Raw genomic sequence first — 25331 nt, 5'->3', positions numbered from 1 at the left:
TGCCTGAAAAATAATGTATTAAAGCCTGGGTTTTCCCTATTTATGATCATGTTACGAGTGTGTACATTATGTAATCCATTGCTTTAAAGTGATTCTCTCTTTATATACATACATTTATATCTATATATACACACACACAAATCTAAATCAATTCTACTTAAGGTTATTTCTATCTGAAAAAAAACCTTCATTACCTTTTAAAGTATGGTTGATGGATAACATCCCATTGATGCTGATTGTGAGATAATCAATCTGATGCATCCGTCCATTATCATCACACAAAGAACAAGAGATGTTAACAAGAAGACAACATCCTTATGATTCTTAACACTTTAACATTGGATAATAATTACCTTGATTTCATTCACTTTTGTTGCACAGATCAATAAAGAAGAAAACAACCCTATATATATATATATATATATATATTTCATTCATAAAACTTGTGTCTAATCTTTCAAGACATTACTGGAAATTTAACAAAGATTATTTCAAATATAGACATAATTACAGAATCGCTAGCGTAGATTGACAATAATGTGCTTGAACTTCATTTAATAGTTCAGTTTTTAATGCTAGATTAAAGGTAAATGTGAGCTATTGTCTCAATTGTTGTTGGTCATTGTCATAAAATTATTAGATCAGAGCTATGTCAAGAACTGCAGGATGCCGAAAATGGAAAGTTCAGCAAGTGTTTAGCTGTTATGGAAAGTGAATACAGTTTTAAACTAGACACACAATCCCAGTTTCATTATGAGCTGGAAACAAACTTATTTAAATTGGATAGAACCCAAAACATCTAACTGACATGTATACCTTGCAAGGATCCCATGTACCAAATATAGACTATTCATAATATTTATCACTGATAAAATGTGAGAAATTCATGTGACAAAAAATCCTGTAGATTCATTAAAAAAGACATATTTTCAAGGCAACCAATTTTTCTGTATTGTGAAAAAAATGGTTTTATAGAGAATATCTAAATTAAAGGTTTGGCCAAAGTTTGCATATATATAAAATTTAATTTTTACTTCATTGAACATATAAAATCATGGTTTACTTGTACCCACGTAATCCATGCAGAATTTGCATCCCACAAATAAGTTTGATTCCTCAGTATACAATATTTCAAAGTAGTCACTGAACCATGAAAATGAGGTTATTGATCATTGACAACTTTGTAACATAAGTTTTCTGTATACAAGACATGAAACATCAAGTTTTTCTAACTTTAAAAATATAAAGGTTTATACAAATAGTTAATGCACTGGATAAGTATACCTATCTTTAGAATTTCCAAGTGAGACAAAATGTAACTGCTGGACTGTTTGGTTCCTTATATATCCCTATTAATTTACAAACAAATTAACATACAAGTGTTTTCCACGTAGCAATAACACTTCTATTTACAACACTTCTATCCCTGTAAGCTGTACCCCCTTAATTTACAATCATACCAGTGCTACTCATGTAACAATGACCCTGCTATCCCTGTAAGCTGTACTCCCTTAATTTACAAACATACTAGTGCTACCCATGTAGCAATGACCCTTCTATCCCTGTAAGCTGTACCCCTTAATTTACAAACATACTAGTGCTACCCATGTAGCAATGACCCTGCTATCCCTGTAAGCTGTACTCCCTTAATTTACAATCATACCAGTGCTACTCATGTAGCAATGACCCTCTATCCCTGTAAGTTGTACCCCCTTAATTTACAATCATACCAGTGCTACTCATGTAGCAATGACCCTGCTATCCCTGTAAGTTGTACCCCCTTAATTTACAATCATACCAGTGCTACTCATGTAGCGATGACCCTGCTATCCCTGTAAGCTGTATCCCCTTAATTTACAATCATACCAGTGCTACTCATGTAGCAATGACCCTGCTATCCCTGTAAGCTGTACCCCCTTAATTTACAAACAAACTAGTGCTACCCATGTAGCAATGACCCTTCTATCCCTGTAAGCTGTACCCCCTTAATTTACAAACATACTAGTGCTACCCATGTAGCAATGACCCTGCTATCCCTGTAAGTTTATCCCTGTAAGCTGTACCCCCTTAATTTACAAACATACTAGTGCTACCCATGTAGCAATGACCCTGCTATCCCTGTAAGCTGTACCCACTTAATTTACAAACCTACCAGTGCTACTCATGTAGCAATGACCCTTCTATCCCTGTAAGCTGTACCCCCTTAATTTACAAACATACCAGTGCTACCCATGTAGCAATGATCAACCTGTTTACAATTATACCAGTGCTACCCATTTAGCAATGACCCTTCTATCCCTGTAAGCTGTACCCACTTAATTTACAAACATACTAGTGTTACCCATGTAGCAATGACCCTTCTATCCCTGTAAGCTGTACCCACATAATTTACAAACATACCAGTGCTACTCATGTAGCAATGTCCCTTCTATCCCTGTAAGCTGTACCCCTTTATTTACAAACCTACCAGTGCTACTCATGTAGCAATGACCCTTCTATCTCTGTAAGCTGTACCCCCTTAATTTACAAACATACCAGTGCTACTCATGTAGCAATGATCAACCTGTTTACAACTATACTAGTGCTACCCATGTAGCAATGACCCTTCTATCCCTGTAAGCTGTACCCACTTAATTTACAAACATACTAGTGCTGCCCATGTAGCAATGACCCTTCTATCCCTGTAAGCTGTACCCGCTTAATTTACAAACATACTAGTGCTACCCATGTAGCAATGACCCTTCTATCCCTGTAAGTTGTACCCCCTTAATTTACAAACATACTAGTGCTACCCATGTAGCAATGACCCTTCTACCCCTGTAAGCTGTACCCCCTTAATTTACAAACATACTAGTGCTACCCATGTAGCAATGACCCTTCTATCCCCGTCAGCTGCACCCTCTTAATTTACAAAGATACTAGAGCTACCCATGTAGCAATGACCCTTCTATCCCCGTCAGCTGCACTCTCTTAATTTACAAACATACTAGTGCTACCCATGTAGCAATGACCCTTCTATCCCTGTAAGCTGTACCCCCTTTAATGTACAAACATACTAGTGCTACTCATGTAGCAATGACCTTTCTATTTTATAACCATCAGTACTGTCTCTAGTACTGTCAGAATCACCCTAAACAACCAACCATATCAGTACTGTGTCTAGCACTGATAACCCTTGAATAAACAGCCACACTGTTACTGCCTCTATTAGCAATGCTCCCCCTATATTTACAGCCACACTGTTACTCCCTCTATTAGGAATGCTTCCCCCCTTATATTTACCGGTTGATCAAGATGACATGTCATTCTGTTTGACCTAAGTCAACTAATCCTTTCTTATTTTGGTATCAATCCCCTCAATTATACTTTTCAATGGATCAAAATAACACCACTCAATAAACCAAAGCAGGCAATGTATTGATAAAATTTTCACTAGTATAAATGTTAAATAATCATTGTATTCATCTCCACATGAGAAAATTTGAGTGTATTTAAATTCTAATTTTAGCCCATTCAAGCGTTTACATCTTCAATAATAGGAATTTATTTTTGTGCATCGAATATCGCAGTCTTTCAACTCATTACACAACTGCCCTTGGACCTATTATATGCCATTGAAATTCTTCTACAAAAGATATATTCAAACTTGATCTCAGTCTATTCAATAGGATGAAACGCTACAAGGCTTTTAGTAATAAGATATTTAATAACATTACAAAAGAAGTCAAAAAGCAGGGGAAATATATCAATTAATGTCGGACAGGTACCCTATTTATTGTGAGGTTAAAAAAGGGGGACAGTAGTGTGTATAGTTGGTCTGCTGGGTGTTATCAAGAACATCTAGTTATAATTCCATTGAAGCTTCCTTTCAAATAAAGGAACAGCATTCATATGTGTCAGCCACACTGTGTAGTTGAGGGACATCTAATTTGCACTACAAGTGTTATGTAATGCAGTACAATTTATCTCTTCAATCAAACTTCTATGAATTATGCTTAATTCCCCAATAATAGGGCATAACAAACTTTACATATAACAATGATAGCAATTATTATTACAGGGCAATTTTCATACAATCAATTTTCCAAAAACTCATTTAAAATAATAATCTTGCATATCTATAGTATAAATATTTAAATGACATTGTTTCAAAGTGCTGCAATACCAAAATTCCATCACTGAGTACTGTCTGGACTGATTCAAAATATTAACAATTAATTAAGTCATATCTATCAAGAATAATAGAGTAACAATTCTTACGTCAATGATTATTTCAAAGGGCCATAACTCAATTTTTCTTTATTTGCACTAGTTATTGAACTATATATGAAAATTTATGTGTTACTATACATATAAATTTGATAAAAAAACCAACAAACATCAATAATTGAAGGGGGAGAGACAGCTTACAAAGAAATGATCAAATAATTTAAATTTCCAAAGGTCACCGCTTCTTATAAGTATATTTAAAATTAAGCTGTCGAGAGCAGATAAATATTGTATTACACCAGATTTTATGGTGGAATCTTTCTCTAATGATTTTCTAACAATATGCAGGTGAACTTTTCCTATGTTCTTTCTATGTAAAGTCATCAGACATGGTCGCCTGTTTTCATGCCATCACATAATGAAATTCAGAGGAAAGCAACAAAATTTTACGTCATAATCGGATTATAACCAATGAAGAACTAAGATCAAACAGCCCACACGTTGATTATTTTTTTTTATACAATGGGTGCAGAAAGGGATAAATTGACGAAGAATTAGAGAAATATTGTTTTGATGGACCATTACTATGAATTTGATAAAAATTTTATTTCATTTTGTGTAAATTTTGAACCTAACTGTTTATCAGCATTATAAATATAATGCACTTGACTTCTTCAGAAAAACAGAAGGAGCATATAATCCTCTTTCTAGGACAGCAGAATGTAATCCTCTCTCTAGGACAGGATTTTATAACTCTCTGGAGAGGAGCATATAATCCTCTCTATAGGACAGGATCATATAATCATTTTTCTCTATGACAGTAGCATATAATCCTCTCTCTAGGAGAGGAGCATATAATCCTCTCTCTAGGACAGGAGCTTATACATTTTTTTATAGGACAGGAGCAAATAATCCTCCCTCTAGGATAGCATCATATAATCCTCCCTCTAGGACAGGGGCATATAAATCTTTCTCTAGGTCAGGATCATGTAATCCTGTCTAGGACAGGAGCATATAATCCTCTCTCTAGAGCAGAAGCATATACTCCTCTCTCTCTAGCATAGCATATAATCCTCTCTCTCTATGACAGGAGCATGCAATCCTCTCTCTAGGATAGGAGCATGTAATCCTCTCTCTAGGATAGGAGCATGTAATCCTCTCTCTAAGACAGGATCATATAATCATCTCTCTAAGATAGGAGCATATAATCCTTTCTCTAAGACAGGAGCATAGAATCCTCTCTCTAGGACAGGATTTTCTCTCTATGACAGGAGCATATAATCCTCTTTCTCTAGGACAGGATCATGTAATCCACTCTCTGAGATAGGAACATATAATCCTCTTTCTCTAGGACAGGATCATGTAATCCTCTCTCTAGGACAGGAGCATATAATCCTCTCTCTCTCTCTAGGACATTATTTTATCACTCTCTAGGGCAGGAGCATATAATCCACTCTCTAGGACAGGAGCATATACTTTTTTTTCTACGATAGAAACATAGGATCCTATTACTAGGACAGACATGGTAATAACTTTAACTACCAGCCCCACTTTTTTATATGTATATTGCTTATTTTTACAAGTCGGCTCTATATAGTTTGTGTTGCTGTTGTATGGACTTTTTTAAATTTGTAATACTTGTTACTTCAGATTATCATAGTATTGTTTTTATTTTATATTCCATGTTTTTATTTTATATTCCAAAGCTAGTGGTATCTAGTAGTAATGGAGATTCTCATAGTACAAAAATTTAAATCATAAGTATTAAAAGCCATGAACTGGTATATCAAGTGGAAAAATATGTTAAAAAATAAGTTAAAAAAAAAATGGAAGAGATCAATGAAACTGAAAATCTGTATGTAGATGACTGCACCTTGTGTCCTGCAGACAGCTCAGTCATTTGCAGTTGTATAACAACCTGCTACATAATTAATGCTAACATGTTAAAGAATAAATGTCCAGCTGTTACTCATCAAAAATCATGCAAACTGTTAATTCAAAAATTATCATAAGGGAGTTTTATGAATGAGAATGAATTAGGCCCAAGAATAGTTATTTTGAAGTGCATTTCTTTTAGACAAAAAAAGAAAATCAAACCAGGTGCTCCGCAGGGCGCAGCTTTATACGACCGCAGAGGTCGAACCCTGAACAGTTGGGGCAAGTATGGACAAAACATTCAAGCGTGATACAGCTCTGAATTTGGATTGTGATCAAATTTTTGACATTACATGGTTTTTTTTTTACACAAAACAAATGTCAAGATTTTACAAATCAATTAAAGATTTCTTCTTCAAACTTTTTAAATCTAAAATTAAATAGTTGACACAGCATAGGTTTCTGACACAGAATGAATGTGGTCTAATGAACTTAAAAGTTTTTTTTTGCCTTTGAGCAATTCACTATGCTGTTGAATATTAATCCTCTCAAAAAAATGTTTGAAGAAATTTTCTTTTTATTTATGAAATCTGAAATGAGAAAAATTTAACCCCCCCCCCTTTTTTTTCACATCCCCGTTTCCCTTTCTCCAAAACTGATATCAATTCAAATTTCTAATGGAGTTTGCAACAATAACTACTCTTTTAAATACATCATAAAATATTAAAATGTAAAATAAAGTGCTTGTTATCACTGAATGGTAAAGATTGGTTGGTAGTAAAAGTGAATATACATTGTTTATTGTATAAAACAATAAAAAAAACTTCATCAGCAACATTTTATATTGGCAAATTTCCAATGAAGTTATTTACATAAAGTTATTGGCAAATAAAAATAGAAAATGACATCATAGTCATGTCTGGCAAATGTCCAATATATATAATCTAAAAACATTTTAGATAAGATAAGGAAAAAAAGCTTCATCAGCAACATTTTATATTGGCAAATTTCCAATGAAGTTATTTACATAAAGTTATTGGCATAAATAAAAATAGAAAATGACATCATAGTCATGTCTGGCAAATTTCCAACATATATTATCAACTACTATTCTATACAAAGAAAGATAACTCCAATTGAAAATTAATTGCTATTGCACAATATTGTGCAATTAGATATTTCTTGCTATTGTGCAATACTGTGCAATTGAAAATTTCTTGCTATTGTACAATACTTGATATGGAATCCTGATTTGGACCAACTTGAAAACTGGGCCCATAATCAAAAATCAAAGTACATATTTAGATAAAGCATATCAAATAAGCCCAAGAATTTAATTTTTGTTAAAATCAAACTTAGTTTAATTTTGGACCCTTTGGACCTTAATGTAGACCAATTTGAAAACTGGACAAAAAATTAAGAATCTACATACACAGTTAGATTTGGCATATCAAAGAACCCATTTATTCAATTTTTGATGAAATCAAACAAAGTTTAATTTTGGACCCCCATTTGGACCAACTTGAAAACTAGGCCAATAATTAAAAATCTAAGTACATTTTTAAATTCAGCATATCAAAGAACCCCAAGGATTCAATTTTTGTTAAAATCAAACTAAGTTTAATTTTAGACCCTTTGGACCTTAATGTAGACCAATTTGAAAACGGACCAAAAATTAGGAATCTACATACATAGTTAGATTCGGCATATCAAAGAACCCCAATTATTCAATTTTTGATGAAATCACACAAAGTTCAATTTTGGACCCTTTGGGCCCCTTATTCCTAAACTGTTGTGACCTCAACTCCAAAAATCAAACCCAACCTTCCTTTTATGGTCATAAACCTTGTATTTAAATTTCATAGATTTCTATTTACTTATACTAAAGTTATGGTGCGAAAACCAAGAATAATGCTTATTTGGGCCCTTTTTTGGCCCTTAATTCCTAAACTGTTGGAACCAAAACTCCCAAAATCAATCCCAACCTTCCTTTTGTGGTCATAAACCTTGTGTCAAAATTTCATAGATTTCTATTTACTTATACTAAAGTTATTGTGCGAAAACCAAGAATAATGCTTATTTGGGCCCTTTTTTGGCCCTTAATTCCTAAACTGTTGGAACCAAAACTCCCAAAATCAATCCCAACCTTCCTTTTGTGGTCATAAACCTTGTGTCAAAATTTCATAGATTTCTATTCACTTAAACTAAAGTTATAGTGCGAAAACCAAGAAAATGCATATTTGGGCCCTTTTTGGCCCCTAATTCCTAAAATGTTGGGACCAAAACTCCCAAAATCAATCCCAACCTTCCTTTTGTGGTCATAAACCTTGTGTTAAAATTTCATTGATTTCTATTCACTTTTACTAAAGTTAGAGTGCGTCGCGCCAACGTGATAGCAATATACGACGAAAAATTTTTCAAATTTTGCGGTCGTATAAAAAACTCACCTGCTTTATTTTTTATTTTTTTTACTGTACTACTGTACTACTTATTGGACAAATTATATCAAATTATAGAAAAGTCTATCGGCTCTATTTAAACTCAAAATATGGATAATTTCATGTTAAGGGGTGTAATTCAGTTTTATAGCTTCATCCATACTAATTTTGACATTTTCAAACTACACAAATCACTTCTTTACCAAAAAATGCATGACCAAATTTTCTTTTTACATGTAATTTCATCTCCCTACTTAATATTTTCGGCATAAATTTGGACGGTGTATGAAAAATTTTGTGAGTTATACACTGGCCACACCGAGTACTCTACTCATAGACAACATAAATCAAAGGATGATAACTGTGTCCCTGGACCTAATTTGACAGAAAGAATTGACTAATTTTAATCAAACTTGGCATGAACTAAGATTATGGAATTATAAGATAGTTAACCAAGTTTCATGGCAATAGAATATATATTAGAAACAATATGGTTATTCTTATATTTAAACTTTGGGTGTTTATTTCTTACTTTTAAATTGTACAATTTCATGTATCAAGATTTGGGCCTACAAAATTTTAATATTTCAAAAAATGTCTATCAAAATGCATTAATATATAATGTAGCATGTATTAAAAGCAGCTGAACACTCATTTGATGTATCAGATTTATAACAATTCTCCAAAAGTCAAAATTATGAGAGCCAGTGCCTGAAAACACAGATTTTTAACTGAGGAAGGCCTTATAAAAAGTTGTAATTTTGTCCACCAAAATAAAAATTGTTAAGTAATTTCCCTATAAATAATTCTTTTATATATATATATATATCTATGTACTTTAAATGGAAAGAAAAGTTACAAATAGTATTCCACATGAGTATAAAATGGCCCAAGGCCATGTCAGACTAAAATAATTTAGGGTCAATTTAGGCCATAACACATTATTACATTTAAAGATGCATAAAGAAGCTAGAGGAAAAAGAAATTTGGCTTACTGGTCATTTTAATGCTAAGGTGACATAATACAAGAAATCTGAGAGCAATAGGACTCTTGCATACAATTTTTTTGCTGACAGAAAATAAAAGGACAACTGTGTCCTTGGACCATGTGACTTGGAGAGTATTGGACCATGTGATTTGGTGAGTATTGTAGTAATAAGAACTCACAATATGATATCAGATACATATATCTGTAAACAAAATTTCCCCGAAAACCCAATAATTAATCTCATATATTTGACTGTTCTTCAAAAGTGGCATTAATAAAATTCGTGAAATATTTAGTGAATTTTAAATTATATACATCTGAAATAATACATTACTGTGGATTCATTTATTTTCGTGGATATCAATTTTCATGGATTGCTAAAAACTTGCATTTTCATGGAAATATGATTTCGTGGTTTTGGCAATCACTATTCACAAAGCTTGATAATATGTTATTCGTTGAACAGTTGAATTTGTGGTTCACCCAGTGTTCTCCCCAGGATTTTTGGATAGCGCTGTGGTAAGCGCGTAATTTTCGACAATTTTCAGTAACTTTGTTGCAGCGCGCGGTTTGTAATTGATTTGTTATGTGTTTTGTGTTTTTCTTATATTATGCTATTGATGTTTTCTTTTGTAATGATGTCCTCATCATGCTCATGGAAGTAACCCCTTTGTTTGTTAATGTTATTGTCTGGATATAGTATACAATGATATAGAAGAGTCTTTTTTTCTTCATTGTAAAATCATATAATCCTCATATTATCTGTGTATAAAACCCAAGGATAAGTCTTTGCCCATGATGCATCTATACCAGACTGCCTATGTGAAGATTTCTTAGCACTTACAAGTGATGTTGCAGAACATGTTATAAATTGTAGGACCAACAATAGTCATAGTCAGCTTCTGTGTTTGGTTTTGTAACCCACTGTAGAAGTGTACTGTTAACCTTACAATGTTTGATAGGAATTGAGTTTTCTATCCTAATGATTTCTCATTTTTCTAACCTTAACGTTTTATAATATTCAAATGGCTTCACCCAAGCTGGACATTAAGAAAGTGAATTTCTCAAGTCGTATCAGCTTGGGGTTTGTTTTTCTAATCATATGTCAATTGTTTTCAAATGGTAAAATTCATTACTGTAGAGTTGCTAACTAAACAATTATCAGTTTGAATAGTAATAATTAATACTTCATTTTCGGGGTTCGTATTGATAGTAAACCCGGCAAATTGTAAACAAACCCCTGTATTTGATCGTTTTTAAAATCAGTTTGTTCAAAGTTCGTAAAACAAGTTTGGGAGTGTCGTCGGGAAATGCGGTCAATTCATTTCATCTGATTTCATTCATATATGCCTCTATATATTCTTTTAATTAAAGAAATAGATGTCAATGTTGAAATCTTGGTTTATTTTTATCTTTCAAAGTCGCCATTTTGTAAAATTTATCAGACTGGTCCCGCAGAGTTACTTAATACAAACTTAATACAAAGGAAATGATTAATTCAGAAATAGTAAACCAGTCGATCATGTGATCCGAAGTGAAGAATAAGCAGGAAATTTGAAAAAAATACGAAAAAAATATAGCGATGCGCTTGCGTTGGATAGTGCTGCTGTTAGTGCAATAGACCAGCGGGAGATTGTGATAGCGCTGAAAAAACGCAGCGGTTAAACAGCCTGAGGAGAACACTGGGTTCACCTGTACCCACAAAACCCACAAAAATTGGTATTCGACGAATAATAATGAATCCACAGTAATACATTCTTTGGTTGTTTTCTTGCTTTGCTTCAATACTTCATTCTATTGTTTCCTTCTCATGTCCCTCAAACATTTTAAAATAATCACACCTCTTTAGTTATTTGTATGATATGACAATATACCTAAAATCTGGTTATTCCTGTGGACGCTGTGTCTGTACTCTGTGTCACAGGGTTAGTTGTAGTCAACATATCATTTCATCTGTCATCTAAAAATAGAAAGATAAGTTACACATCCATATTTGATACAGATGTTTTAGAGTTATATATGTACTGGAATAATTGATTCATCATCTATAAACATAGAGTATTATTATAAAACATCTATGAACTATTTGAACTAAGCTATTGACAAAATGAAGGTGAATAAAAAAAGTACAGGTTAAATCACTTGTCTGAAAACCAATATTAATTAATCAACTTGGAGGTGAATATACCTGCTACAATAATAGAAAGTAATTTTTTTTTCAGCTTCCCTATTGGACACTTAATTAGGACTTTTTTCTCATTGCTATTGGGCACATTTAAACCATAATAATAATAATAAACTGATAGATGTTGGGAATTATCAAAACTGTAATATTATACAATATGCAATTTTTTTGTGGACGCATTTGAATCCCTTTTGTTAAATTCAATCTATTAAAAATGTGTTCATGGGACACAAATGCCCTGTTTATAAATACTAGAACACACCCGCGAAATCGCGGGCATGTATAATACAGCTTGTGAACTGTTGTAGGATGATTTTTTGTAAAAAATATTAATAATAATTATGTATGGAGAATTTCATAAAAGGTATCAAAAGCCCTCTCCCTTTTTCCAAAGTCCGATATAAATTTTGTTTCCTTTCTGTTAAATTCAATGTTTTTCATGTTTCTGGCCGCAGGCCACAATTATTCTTCTCCTTTGCTATAATGCTTCTTTTGGTAAAAGTCAAATCAAATTAAAAGTTAGCACCGTTTCAAACATGAAATAAATGTAACTGCTTATATATTGACCATTATTAGTCTAATAAAATATGCTTCTAGGACAATCCATCAGTGCTTTTTCTTTTTAGAGCCTTATTAACATACCAATGGTAGGATATGAATCATGTATAAATGACTAAGACCAACTTAGGCTAATTTGAGGGGTGGTCGGAGGGGTCCTGATCCCGAAATCTCAGGCTTAAAATCGTGAAATCCCGATGCAGAATTTAAAGAAATTCATATCCCGAAATTCCGAAATCGAAAAATATATTCCCGGATTCGGTAAGGATCAATCCCCAAATCCAGATCTTAAAAACTCATGATCCGGACGCCCCGAAAAAGGTCCTGCCTCCCTCTAATCTCTTACTACCTTACTTTCATTTTTGCCAAATCACTATTTTCGCTTTCAACCATAAATTTTTATGCCTCATTTATGGGCATTATGTTTTCCATTCTGTTCATCCGTGCGTTCGTTCGTTCGGTTGTCTGTCCATCCGTACGTCCGTCTGTCAGTCCGTTCATCTGTCCGTCTGTCCTGCTTTAGGTTAAAGTTTTTGGTCAAGGTAGTTTTAGATGAGGTTGAGCATGTTTTACTTATTAATATATATGCAAGTGGTATGACCCCTTAAATAGTAAACATTTCAAAGAAAACAGTAGACAGAATCAGGGACTTTCTATACTAATATAGAAAGTCCCTGACAGAATACAGAGAGCCTCTATATATTAAAGTAGTATAATCGTAGTTTACATGTAGATAAACGCCAGAAATAATTCTCCTCTCTAAGGAGGTATAATAATTGTGGTTCTTGCAATCTAAAACACCATGATATGAAACGCGAAAAGTAATTCTCCTCTCTAAGGATTTATAATAGTTGTGATTCTTACGATCTAAACACTATGATATGGAGAACGCTCTGAATGGCTTATTTATTATTTCATTTTTGTTATCTATCATACCATTGGTTGTACTTGTGTCACATGTTTTACTTATTTTAATATTTTAATATATATGCAACTGGTATGACCCCTTAGATAGTAAACGTTAACATTTCAAAGAAAACAGTAGACAGAATACAGAGAGTCTCTATATATTGAAGTAGTATAATCGTAGTTTACATGTAGATAAACGCAAAAAATAATTGTCCTCTATAAGGAGGTATAATAGTTGTGGTTCTTGCGATCTAAACACCATGATATTGAGAACGCTCTGATTGGCTTATTTTTTTTCATTTTTGTTATCTATCATACGATTGGTTGCATTTGTGCATGTTTCAAACTGGAAGTCTTATCTATGACTAAAATTCAGTCTGATGACGGAATCATATCCGGACTCCTTTTTTGTCGTTTTTCTCCCAAAATAACTCAATCTGAATAATCATAAGAATGGATGACAAATGCGACTATGCATGTTACCTATAGGACACAGAGGCACGATGACTAATTTATTGTGGAAGGAAGAGAAGCGACACACAAAATGAGGTCTCCTCGTTTAATAGTATAGATGCAATAGTCAACGAACTCAATCAAACTTATTGACCTTTTTTTTGCCATTTGTTTCTGCATATTGGGTGTTTGAGTGCAAAAAACACTAAATGTAGCAATTTTTCATTTATAATGGCGCATAACATAAGAATGACGAAAGTGACACCACCCAAATTCAAAGTTGATCTGTGATATATGGTAATTAGCATTGTGTATAAGTTTCATAACATTTGGTAAACCAAACTAAAGTTAACAGAACGGCAACAAACTTTGGGATGTAAGTACGTACATACAGACGGACAATACACAAGCTGGAAGACAACAGCAACGAAGGACGGCTCTGATGTTGCTAAATGAAACAATGTTCCTACTCTTTGCAATGAAGGACGGCTCTGATGTTGCTATATAAAACAATGTTCCTACTCTTTTGTAATCAAAAGAATTGAAGTGATTTCTACAGTGGTATCATCTATTTTCAAAGATGAAATCAGATGAAATATAATTTAACAAGAAAACATAAGTTTTTGGGGTGATTATCTTGTGGTTTGGTTGCTGTCCCATTAATATTTCCCCCATATTTCCTTTTCTTTGTATACAAAACAATATCAACTGTTTATTCGTACACATATTTTTTTTGTGTCCCTTTCTTTGTTTGCCTTCATACCTTAAATTATAAAAGTTGTACTGATTTGCTGTTATATACATTAATCCTTTATGCATAATGGATTACAGAAAGGTCATGTATGTACTTTTATGTAATTGTTTTAAACAGGAAGTACAATGAACTTTCACTTAATGATATTCATCACTTAAAAATAAAATCATTAACCACATAATACTCTTTTCAGGCCATACAGTATTCAAAATTTTAAATATCAATAAATAAATCTTTGTAGATATTTTTCTGGACAGCAATCATTTTCATTGGTATTAAACAAGATCTCATTTGAATCATTGTTTTTATTACAGCAGTACAGTTTTATCAATAAAGGTTAAATTATACAAACACTAGTCTATTGTAGAATATCTTATATAGACTAGATGTTTTTTATTACTTAGTAGTGGATAAATTCCATCTCATGAAGATTTTTTTTTTTTTAATATTTGACTCATATCCACATTTTAGTTTAAAAGTTTAAATAACTATTGGTAAATTCTAACTTAACTGCTGTTAAGAAGGTCACCTAATTAAAGAGTGAACCAAAACATGACCTTACAAAAGGTCATTCACCTAATATATGTGGTTTCTTATATATAGACCATTAGAAAAAATCTTAACCACAGTTGTTCATGCATGAAATGATGTATGATGATTCCTTTACTTCAGAGTGGACATTAACACCATAATCGATGTATCAAATGACAAAAGATCTTCTCAAAATTATCATATTTTCTAATTTTAAAATGCATCTTATAAACAGTTCAAGCTGCTTTAATCCAAATATATATTCCGGTAAAATGTTTGCAAAGGATGGACAATACAGACCAAAAATCTATTCTCTCTCCACAACTTTGTTAAACAAAGGAATAACTAGTTTAACTAATCTAATTTATTCAGTACATAAGGTAATCAACGGATAAGATTGACTTTTCCTCAAAATAAGTTATAAGTTGCACTTTTGAGTACATAACAAATTAACTGGATTGTGCGGATCAACTTTCCAGAGTAAACGCATTGCAAATTCTTATCATATGATTTTCAGTTAGAAATGAACTAGATATCATTGAGATGGGAGCCATCTCTGTGGGCCCCGCTGTCAATAACGTGGGGTAAATAAGTTGTATGGATAATCTGATATGAAGCATTATTTGAAGTTATTACATAGTCTCATGTGTGATTTTGATCTAAGATTTTAAGTTAAAACTGATAAATATTCTCATCTTACTTTCATAGTATAATAGTGATATGACTTCATGATGTGAACTCATTGTTTACTACTCTAAGGTGACTTCTGGATATATGGATTGATGTTTGAACAATATGTTTAAAGGTGCTGCCCAATTGATATTTGTCACATATTTTTAGAATTATGCCTTCAATATATTATGACCCACCAAGTATAAAGTATGAAATATTAATGGTTCTCGAGAGGTAGAGCGGACACAATTTGTTAAGAACAACGAACGGATGGACAGACCGACAGACTGATCTTAGACCTAGGATGCATACATTATGACACATTCTCTTGTGTTGGTTAATATATATGTTAAGTTGAAAATGTTTGTCAGGTATAAAGTATGAAATAATACCAGCTGTCCTCTCAAAATATAATGTGGATCAAATTTGTTAGCGATGGACAGACCAACAGACAGACAGACCTTTGACCTAGGAAGTGGTACATACATCATGACACACCCTCTGGTGTTGGTTAAAATGGATGTCAAGTATAATATTTGAAATCATAACGGTTCTCAAGATATAGAGCGGACACAATCTTCACCACAGGACACAGGGTTGTCAACTGAAACCAAAGTTTTTTTGACGTTGACCTTTGACCTAGGAAGTTGTACATACATCATGACACGCCCTCTGGTGGTGGTTAAAATGTATGACAAGTATATACTTTGAAATCATAACGATTATCTAGATATGGAGCGGACACGATCTTCACCACAGGACACAGGATTGTCAACTCGAAACCAAAGTTTTTGACCTTGACCTTTGACCTAGGAAGTTGTACATACATCATGACACACCCTCTGGTGGTTGTTAAAATGGATGTCAAGTATAAACTTTGAAATCATAATGGTTATCTAGATATGGAGCGGACACGATCTTCACCACAGGACACGGGGTTGTCAACTGAAACCAAAGTTTTTGACCTTGACCTTTGACCTAGGAAGTTGTACATACAACATGACACACCCTCTGGTGTTGGTTAATAATCATGTTAAGTATTAAGTATGAAATAATAACGGTTCTCTAGATATGGAGCGGACACGAAAGTGTTATGGACGGACAGACGGACGGACAGACGGACGGACGGACAGACTGATCACTATAGGGCGACCCGCCGTCGGCGGGGCCCTAATAACTAATTTCAAAACAGTGATAATGTTTTATGATATTGTTTGGTTGCTGTCTCACTGACATAAATACAAAATCTCCTTTTTCCTACTGCTCCTATGATTTAACACGTAATAGATAAATCTGTTGTATATGTTGTACATCCACTTTATTTATCGTTCCACATTTTTATGTGTGTATAATTGATGAGATAATTGGACTTAAATGTTTATTATACTGACTGTAACGTCTGAAATCAAGTACAAATAGATCACAGAACTGACAACAAACGACAATATCAAACTTCCTTGAGAAACAAATGTCATCATTTATTATTTATAACATCGCAGAAATATACACCAGATTAAATTCTATGAAATATAATTCAATTTTTGCAAACTCATACATGTGAGTCAAAAAGATTGTCTTTAATAATGCCTTATAAGAGAACTGTGATAGGCTGATAAGAAACTTAATTTCTATATTTCAACAAGATAGATCTATCTGTTAACATGGTTAATAACATAAGGACATTTAAAAATACCTATAAAATATGTGACTTTATACCTAGGTAGGTACAAACCATTCATCTGTAATGTGTCATTACCTAAATTAGGTTTTTTCAAATTATAAAATCATAATATGTGTTTGAAAATGTGAAAATTTTGAGATAAAATATCAATTACAGTCGATTGCATTGAGTGTGTAGGTAAAGGTAATATCTTTGGTTAGCTTGCTTGCTAGCTAGCTGAACCATGAAGTCATAACAGTGACTTCATGGTTCAACTAGCAAACAAGCGAACCAAAGATATTACCTTTACTTACACACTCAATGCAATCTGCAGTAAGACAAAGTAACATGCATGTATAACCCCTCCACATTCTATCTGTCCCATGTCAGGAGCCTGTAATTACGTGATAGTCGTCTGTTGCTGTATGTCATAATTTTTGTTGATTGTTTTGTATATAAATCAGACAGCTTCTTTTTTCTCTAATTTGAAGTGTTTTACATTTGTTATGGCAGTGAGATTTATTACCTGTATTGCTCATTGTTCAATGCTTATAGTTGCTCACTGTTATGTCATTTGGTCTATGGTGTAAGGTTGCAATTATATGACATCTCCTTATTTTTATAATAATTTGAACATTTCTAAATGATGTTTTTTATGAGGTTCGATTGCCACTGATATAACTTATTTACCTTTTAGATCAAACGACAAGTTGCAGGTCATATTAATGTTATTTTGTTAAATGTTTCCGTATTTGGCAATTCACAAAATAAATATCTTTCACACACCAAATATGGCCTATAGTTGAAAAAAGGTTAGGCAGATGTCTAGTTTGAAGATATCGTTTGGAAAGTTGTACTTTTCTACGGTTTAAGGAACACCGGAATGCAGAGATTTATAACATTGGCAGTTTGGCACAAATAAATTTAATATTCATTATAATATATTTAAACTGCTGCCTTTATAGATGTATCTGGAGCTTTTGGTATATGTTAAAGGGTGTCAAAGTAAAGCCCTTTGCTTGTAATATTTACAGAATATTCTCCAAAATATGTATACTTAATTATACCTCTTCTTGAACCGATCCGAAACTGTTTTCAGGGAGGTTTCACAAACTGGTTGGTATCTAATTCTTGTTTTTCATCAAATATTAGTACGTGTTTGAAATTTTAATACTGAAAAAATAAAAAGTTATTATATTGCATTTCTGTCGTACAATTCAATTTGAATGTGTATTACATAACATTTAAAGGTTTCTAATTATTCTATTGAAAGTAAAAGGTTTATATAATCATGTCAGTTTAATAATTTAAGGTAAACACTCCCCCTTCATATTGGTAAACCTCTGACTGTGAGATATCATGTTATGACTTGCAGAAACTTAAGCTCTGAAAATCTTTTCAACAGTTGACTGATCGGCTAATCTAAAATACACAGTTTGATGCATTCATGACAAACACAGTATTAATTGTGAAAGAAAATTATGTTTCAAAGAGATGTTTGAAAAGATTGCTTTAGTGCTGATAGACCAATAGCACTCTTCTATGAATTATTTTTACCTATATACCTTTGTATAAAATGACATACATGTAACATTTGTCACTGCACATTAGTAACTTATTCAGATCATTAAATTGTAAGGAGATCCAGTTCATCCCTATTTGAACCTATTTTTTTCTATTCATATATCTCATCAAGCGAGATTTTTTTTAATATGAATACTCTATCAATACTATTCTAAGTTATTCACTGCATCAATAAACACTGTAAATTAAAACTTAAACTTAGGTCTAATTATTATTTTTTAAAAAACAGCATAGAATAAAAAGTGTAAGTTTACTTCCTGTTATGTAACCTATTGAATGAACCATTGTTAAAGGCTATGGATAGGTTACAGAATTACTAAGAAAAAAAGAAACATACTGTTCATTCCTTGTATGACTTTAGGACAAAGGCTATGCTGATGTGTTCAATCAACAGAACAGTTACATAGAGTACACATGTACTAAACATGTTCTGTTTCCTTGAGGAAGTGGAAAGAAATCTTTTACTTTTTAAATTTCTATATTTTTTTCTTGCAGTGTTTGTCTATAAACTTTCACAAAACGTTCATATGTACTAACTGAAACTTGTTTTGTTTCCTTGGATAAGTGGATAAAAAAATATTTTTAATGTCTTTCATTCTCTCATGACATCCCCTTACCATGAGGGGGCCGTAATTATGGCCGTACCTAAAACACCATTATTTGGCACCAATGGCACTCCATACATCTGAAGGTCAATGTAATGCCATTTATTTCGAAGTGTATGCATGTTTCCTCAATCTAACACTATTAATTGACATGTTTATCACTTTAAATGTTCATGTTGAGCTCAAATATGAACTTTGAAAATTGAAATCGGACAAAATTGGATTTTTTGGAGGGGTGGGCTTAACTTCAAGGTCTGAAACATGAAGTTATGAGGCCTGAAACTTTGACAAATAGTGTTAACCCAAAGGCATATAACTACTGATCGTGTAACTGACCACTGGTCTAATTTCTCATTTCCCCTAAGTCATTAAATGTAATACATCTACAATTATTTCTCTCTCCACTGTCAATCTAACCCCCTTTATCGTAGCCACCTGCTATGAGATGGAGCAACAATTCATACCCTTATAGGAACTCATCTGGTTCCGGTTGGTTGACGGAGTGTCCATGTCCATGGGGCTTGGTCCATCTATACCAAGTGTCGTCGACAGGGCCTGGAGCTAAATTTCCCTTTGCTGAGTACTTGACTCCCAAGGGCCAAATTATTTATATGTTTTATTAATAAAAAATAGAAATTAAATAACATTGTTGTCAGCAGCAAACTCATTGATATAATGTTTGGTTTACTAGATTCTCTGTTTCAATCTTAAAGGGATGTCTATGTCTGAAGGTCATGTAAATGTCAGTTTGTCAACACTTCAGGAGTATGTTAAGAAAAAAGTTACAAATACAGGGTATAAAGAACACCAGAGAACACCTAAACAAGAGATCTACACATACAGGGTATAAAAGAATCACCAAGAACACCTCTTGAAAAGAGGAGTTCTTAAAAGGTCACAGTTTACTGAATCATGAGAGACACCTAAACAAGAGGCAACTAGCTGAACAAGGTACATGAATCATATCAATAAACAACAGAAATAGATCACAGACTTAACAATGAATAAGTCATCATTTGATGCATCTGTCGTGTTGTCAATGTCATGGTTATTTCTGTTAAATTGGGATTTCAGTCGTTCTGTTATATCCCTGAGTCCCTGGAGTCATAGAATAAACTGTTTATTTTTAAAATATGCCTAGGCAACAACTACTCCCAGTTGCAGATCCAGTTAATTAAAGTAAAAAATCAAAGAAAAAATAACAACAGAATTTTAGTGCAAATGTTCAAATGGTGTACCCAGATCATTTTCATTCTGACCTAACAACGGTTGTGATTAATGTGTCAACTGGGGTCCACTCTACATGCAAACTACAGATGGATGTATCTATCAGAATCCCTCTGACTTCTAGGTCGAGAAAAGAACGTAACAACGTAAAAATTGATGCTTTATGCACATGGACCAAATTTGGGGCAAATTCCTGCCCACCCTTTTTACAGCTTGACATTTTGTTTTGACACAGTTTTATAGCTTGACATATAGTATTGAAACAGTTTTATAGCTTTACATTTGTATTGAAATGTTTTATAGCATGACATATTGAATTGAAAGTTTTATAGCTTTACATTTGTATTGAAATGTTTTATAGCTTGACATATTGGATTGAAACAGTTTTATAGCTTTACATTTGTATTGAAATGTTTTATAGCATGACATATTGAATTGAAACAGTTTTATAGCTTTACATTTGTATTGAAATGTTTTATAGCATGACATATTGAATTGAAACAGTTTTATAGCTTTACATTTGTATTGAAATGTTTTATAGCTTGACATATTGGATTGAAACAGTTTTATAGCTTTACATTTGTATTGAAACATTTTATAGCATGACATATTGAATTGAAACAGTTTTATAGCTTTACATTTGTATTGAAACATTTTATAGCATGACATATTGAATTGAAACAGTTTTATAGCTTTACATCTGTATTGAAACAGTTTTATAGCTTTACATTTGTATTGAAAGTTTTATAGCTTTACATTTGTATTGAAACAGTTTTATAGCTTTACATCTGTATTGAAACAGTTTTATAGCTTTACATTTGTATTGATATGTTTTATAGCTTGACATATTGGATTGAAACAGTTTTATATAGTATCGAAATAGTTTTATAGCTTGACATATTGAATTGAAAGTTTTATAGCTTGACATATTAAATTGAAACAGTTATTTAGCTTGACATATTGTATTGAAACAGTTGTGTATTGTTAAAGACTTTTTTGTTGACCTCATAGATACAATATTTTGTTATTGTTGTTAGATTGCTGTTTCACTAAAGGATAGCCTACATTTCTTTTTTTCCATACATTTGTTTAGTAAATTGCGTCCTTCTATATAACTTCATTAATATCGTGATTTTACAAAGTTGCTGACCAGTAGCTGGATATTGGATTTAAATTCTAGGTCACTGTGTGTACTCATTTTAATTCGGTTATGATGAATATACTTAACACCATTTAAGGACAATATCATGATTTAAAAATATCTAAATAAAAACTATCTTATTTTATAAATAATTCAATAGAGACTTGAATAATCCAAGTTAAGCTCTATCATGTCACATGAATACTAAAATCTCAGCTCAATTTTGTGTCTATACGTTGATGGGTTATTATGAACTGTTCAAAAGCTTTACTGAATAAATGATTAACAATTAATTCATAAAGGTTTAAGTAAAAAAGCTGTTAAAATGAGCTAAACATGTAATATTCTTTATAGACTTTTAGAAAAATGAACCTAAATGTTTTTATTTATTGATATTACTCCAAAGTAAACTCCAATTTGCAAACAAATCCGATGACATAACCTAATATATATATATATCTGTGTGTTTGTATAGCAAAGCTGATCTTTTACAAATGTTATAAACAATACAAAAGCTCTTCAATTTGTTAAGGAAAAATTCAATAAATCCTAGTTGGCATGAGAACAGAATGTATGGCTTTAACGTCATGAGATTTTCTAATTAAATTCCTGAATAAAAGTACATTGCCATGAAAAAAGTAGGCCACAAGTTTCCTGATGCTGTCTACACAATATCATATTCTTTAAAATTGCTTTGTTAGCTTTTTGTAAATATCTGCATTCATTCTATAAACACATGTCTACTGTTTTGTTATAGTTGTTCTTTTCCTTCAATCTATAACAGTCTTCTTGTATTGGCTCAACTGGCATATACAATGTATGACTAATGGTGAAAAATGACTAGCTTTCAAGAGCTCATTAATTAAACAAGAGGTTCCCAAGACCCTGAATCTTTCACCTGCCATTTTGATGTTCATTTTATTTGTTATTGCTATCAGCTAATGAGTTTACTATTATAAAAATAAAGAGATGTGGTATGATTGCCAATGAGAGAACTCTCCACCAGAGATCATATGAGTTGATATTGGCTTTGAACTAACTTTCAGTACCATAGGGTACTCCATGATAAGTACTTTGTGTCTTTTGTCTTCATATGAGTTGCTTTTTATGTGTCAATCCAATGAGTCAATCCATTTCCTGCTGAATTTTAAAACGTGTTTTCATGTTGTACAATTATACCACCACCCCTAGTTAGAGTGAGGACTGATCACTAAGAAACATGTTTGTGTTCCACTAAGTTTTTTTCATAAAATAGGCTAATGGTTTTCTTGAAATTGTTTCCGATTTTGTCATACCTCTTGACTTTACAGACATTACAGCATGGGTTTTGCTAATTGTTGAAAGCCCTATGGTGAACTACAGTTGGGTTGATCAACACCATATTGAATATGCTGGGCAGCTGTCTCATTGGCAATCTAACCACATCTCCTTATTTTTTTTATAAAAGTTGACAATTTCTTAATATTGAAAAATTTTATGCTGTTCACAAAACTTCTATTTCTGCTTAGCCAAGTACATCAATAAATTTTCACTTGTCAATTTTACACATACTCATTTAGAAATCATTAGATTCAGTTATACATGATAATCTAATAAAAAGCAACATCAATTTACAAGTCAAGATTTCTGCTCCGTTTTCTAAATACAATTCAAACATAAGGAAGTTTAAATCTGACACAACAGTTCAATAAGAAATTAAAATGGATTTACGACAGCAACAATACCAGCACTGTAAACATAAAATGTCCCTACAGGATGAAGTTAAAAAAGGATAAGTATAATTTTGCGATATTCAAATGATTATTTGAAAGTACATAAGGCTTCAATATTAATCAAACTTGGCAGATATTCAAATTTAATCACAGCAATTATTTAAACTTAGTTATCAAATAAGTGCAGATACAGTTAAAAAGAAATAACCCATGCAGCAGATATAGATATAGAAATTTCAAAAATAAGTAAGTATTCCTTAACTGCTTAAGGAAAGTAGTCAGACAAAAAATATTTCCTAAGTCAGGCTGTAGATCAATGGTTGTCCTTTATTGCTGTTTATTATTTTTGTTTCATTTATTGTTGTGTAAATAAATCTGTCAGTTAGTTATCTCTGTTTTATACATATATGCCTCTTATACCTTGCTTTGTTTTATGAATTTTGGTCATTGTTGAAGGCAGTAGTGACCGTAACTATACTTGTATTAGTCTTTGGTAGAAAGTTGTCTCATTGACAATCATACCACTACTTATTTTTATTTATCCTGCAATTGAGTGTCCTACTATACAGATACAGCCCTACAGATATCGCTATGCTGTATCTGTATACTATACAGATATCACTTTAAAGCTCCGCCCACTGCCGGACTGAGTATTGTTTGAACGTGTGTGACCTCAGAATGTGTATTGCAGTTGCATTCCAATGACGATGACAATTGTCGATTTCAAAACTTGAATGTCTATTACAAAATCAACCATGTCAATTTCAGTATGCATGTTTAGTGAATGTCAAGTCTGAAGCGTAGGACAACTCGTACACTTTTGTTTCAAATTTGACAATGTTTTGTTATTTGTTTTTACTGTTGAAATTAGTTGTTATGTTAAAATAGATAATTATTCATCTTGAGCGATGTTTTATTGTTGACCACTCTAGATTCTTTTTTGCGAACCCATCTTCAGCGTAATGTGTGATTTTGATATTACAATGCAGGCCTCAAGGGATTACAAATCGAAAATAAATGCTAAATATGTTAGTTTTTGTGTCTTTCAAAACACAACCAATATACAGCATTAATTGCAGGATAAAGACAATAACTGTTTAGTGTCTTTAAATATCAGCTGTATTTTTACTCGACTCGAAACAGGTGTAGTAGCTCCCTAAAAGCTCGCATACACCTGTTTCTTAGCCTCGTACAAATACAGCTGATATTTAAAGACACTAAACAGTTATTGTCTATATAAAGCACATACAACTTCTTAAAAATTAAGACATGAAATCAACTTCCTTATATTCAAATGATTTGATTTTTCTGTGTTTTATCACCACTTTTAAGCACCATATTTTTGGCTATATTGTTGCGGCCAGTTTCTGTTGGTGTAGGAAGCCAGAGTGCCTGGAGAAAACCACTGACATTCAATAGGAAAATTGACCATCTTAGTCAATTAAGATTGGAGTTGAGTGCACCCGCACGATATAGGCAACAATGAGTACATTTCCTGAGTTAAAGTTAATTGGCTTGTAAGAAATCTAATCCTAATGTTGGACAAATAATATATGCATCATAAGCTATGCCATAACAACACAGTTTGGAAGGTATTATTTATGTTATGGGACTAAGAATATGGATTTCTATTAAGACTTCAAATATTTTCATTTATTTTTATCAGTTTTCCTGCTGACATGCCAAAATAATTTCAACATGTAGTCACGGTAGTGTTGCTTTATTCATTCATAATAATACCATTCAGGAAATGCAAAAACAATCATTTTCTCAATGGAATTAATTTCTGAATTTAAAATTCATTAAATTTATCATGACAATTGGTGCACA

At 32.5% G+C, this 25331-nt stretch overlaps 1 protein-coding gene across 5 annotated transcripts in view; it reads right to left on the bottom strand.

Annotated features, from left to right (window-relative positions):
- The window catches only part of LOC143064657 (uncharacterized), a 96402-nt gene that overhangs the window by 34490 nt on the left and 36581 nt on the right, over positions 1–25331 (bottom strand). For 3 of the 5 annotated variants that reach the window (XM_076237636.1, XM_076237639.1, XM_076237637.1), the window contains exons 5-6: positions 18300–18405; positions 11385–11470 (exon numbers count right to left, since the gene is read on the bottom strand). The gene's annotated coding sequence lies outside the window, so the exon portion shown is untranslated. Of the gene's footprint in view, positions 1–3282; positions 3422–11384; positions 11471–18299; positions 18406–25331 lie in introns of those variants that run through there. The other 2 variants (XM_076237638.1, XM_076237640.1) reach the window with 2 other exon arrangements.

Source organism: Mytilus galloprovincialis, chromosome 2 (genome assembly GCF_965363235.1).
Source record: "Mytilus galloprovincialis chromosome 2, xbMytGall1.hap1.1, whole genome shotgun sequence".
Taxonomy (NCBI): Eukaryota; Metazoa; Mollusca; class Bivalvia; order Mytilida; family Mytilidae; genus Mytilus; species Mytilus galloprovincialis.
Note: the sequence above shows the minus strand (reverse complement) of the source record. Positions and strands in the feature narration are given on the sequence as shown.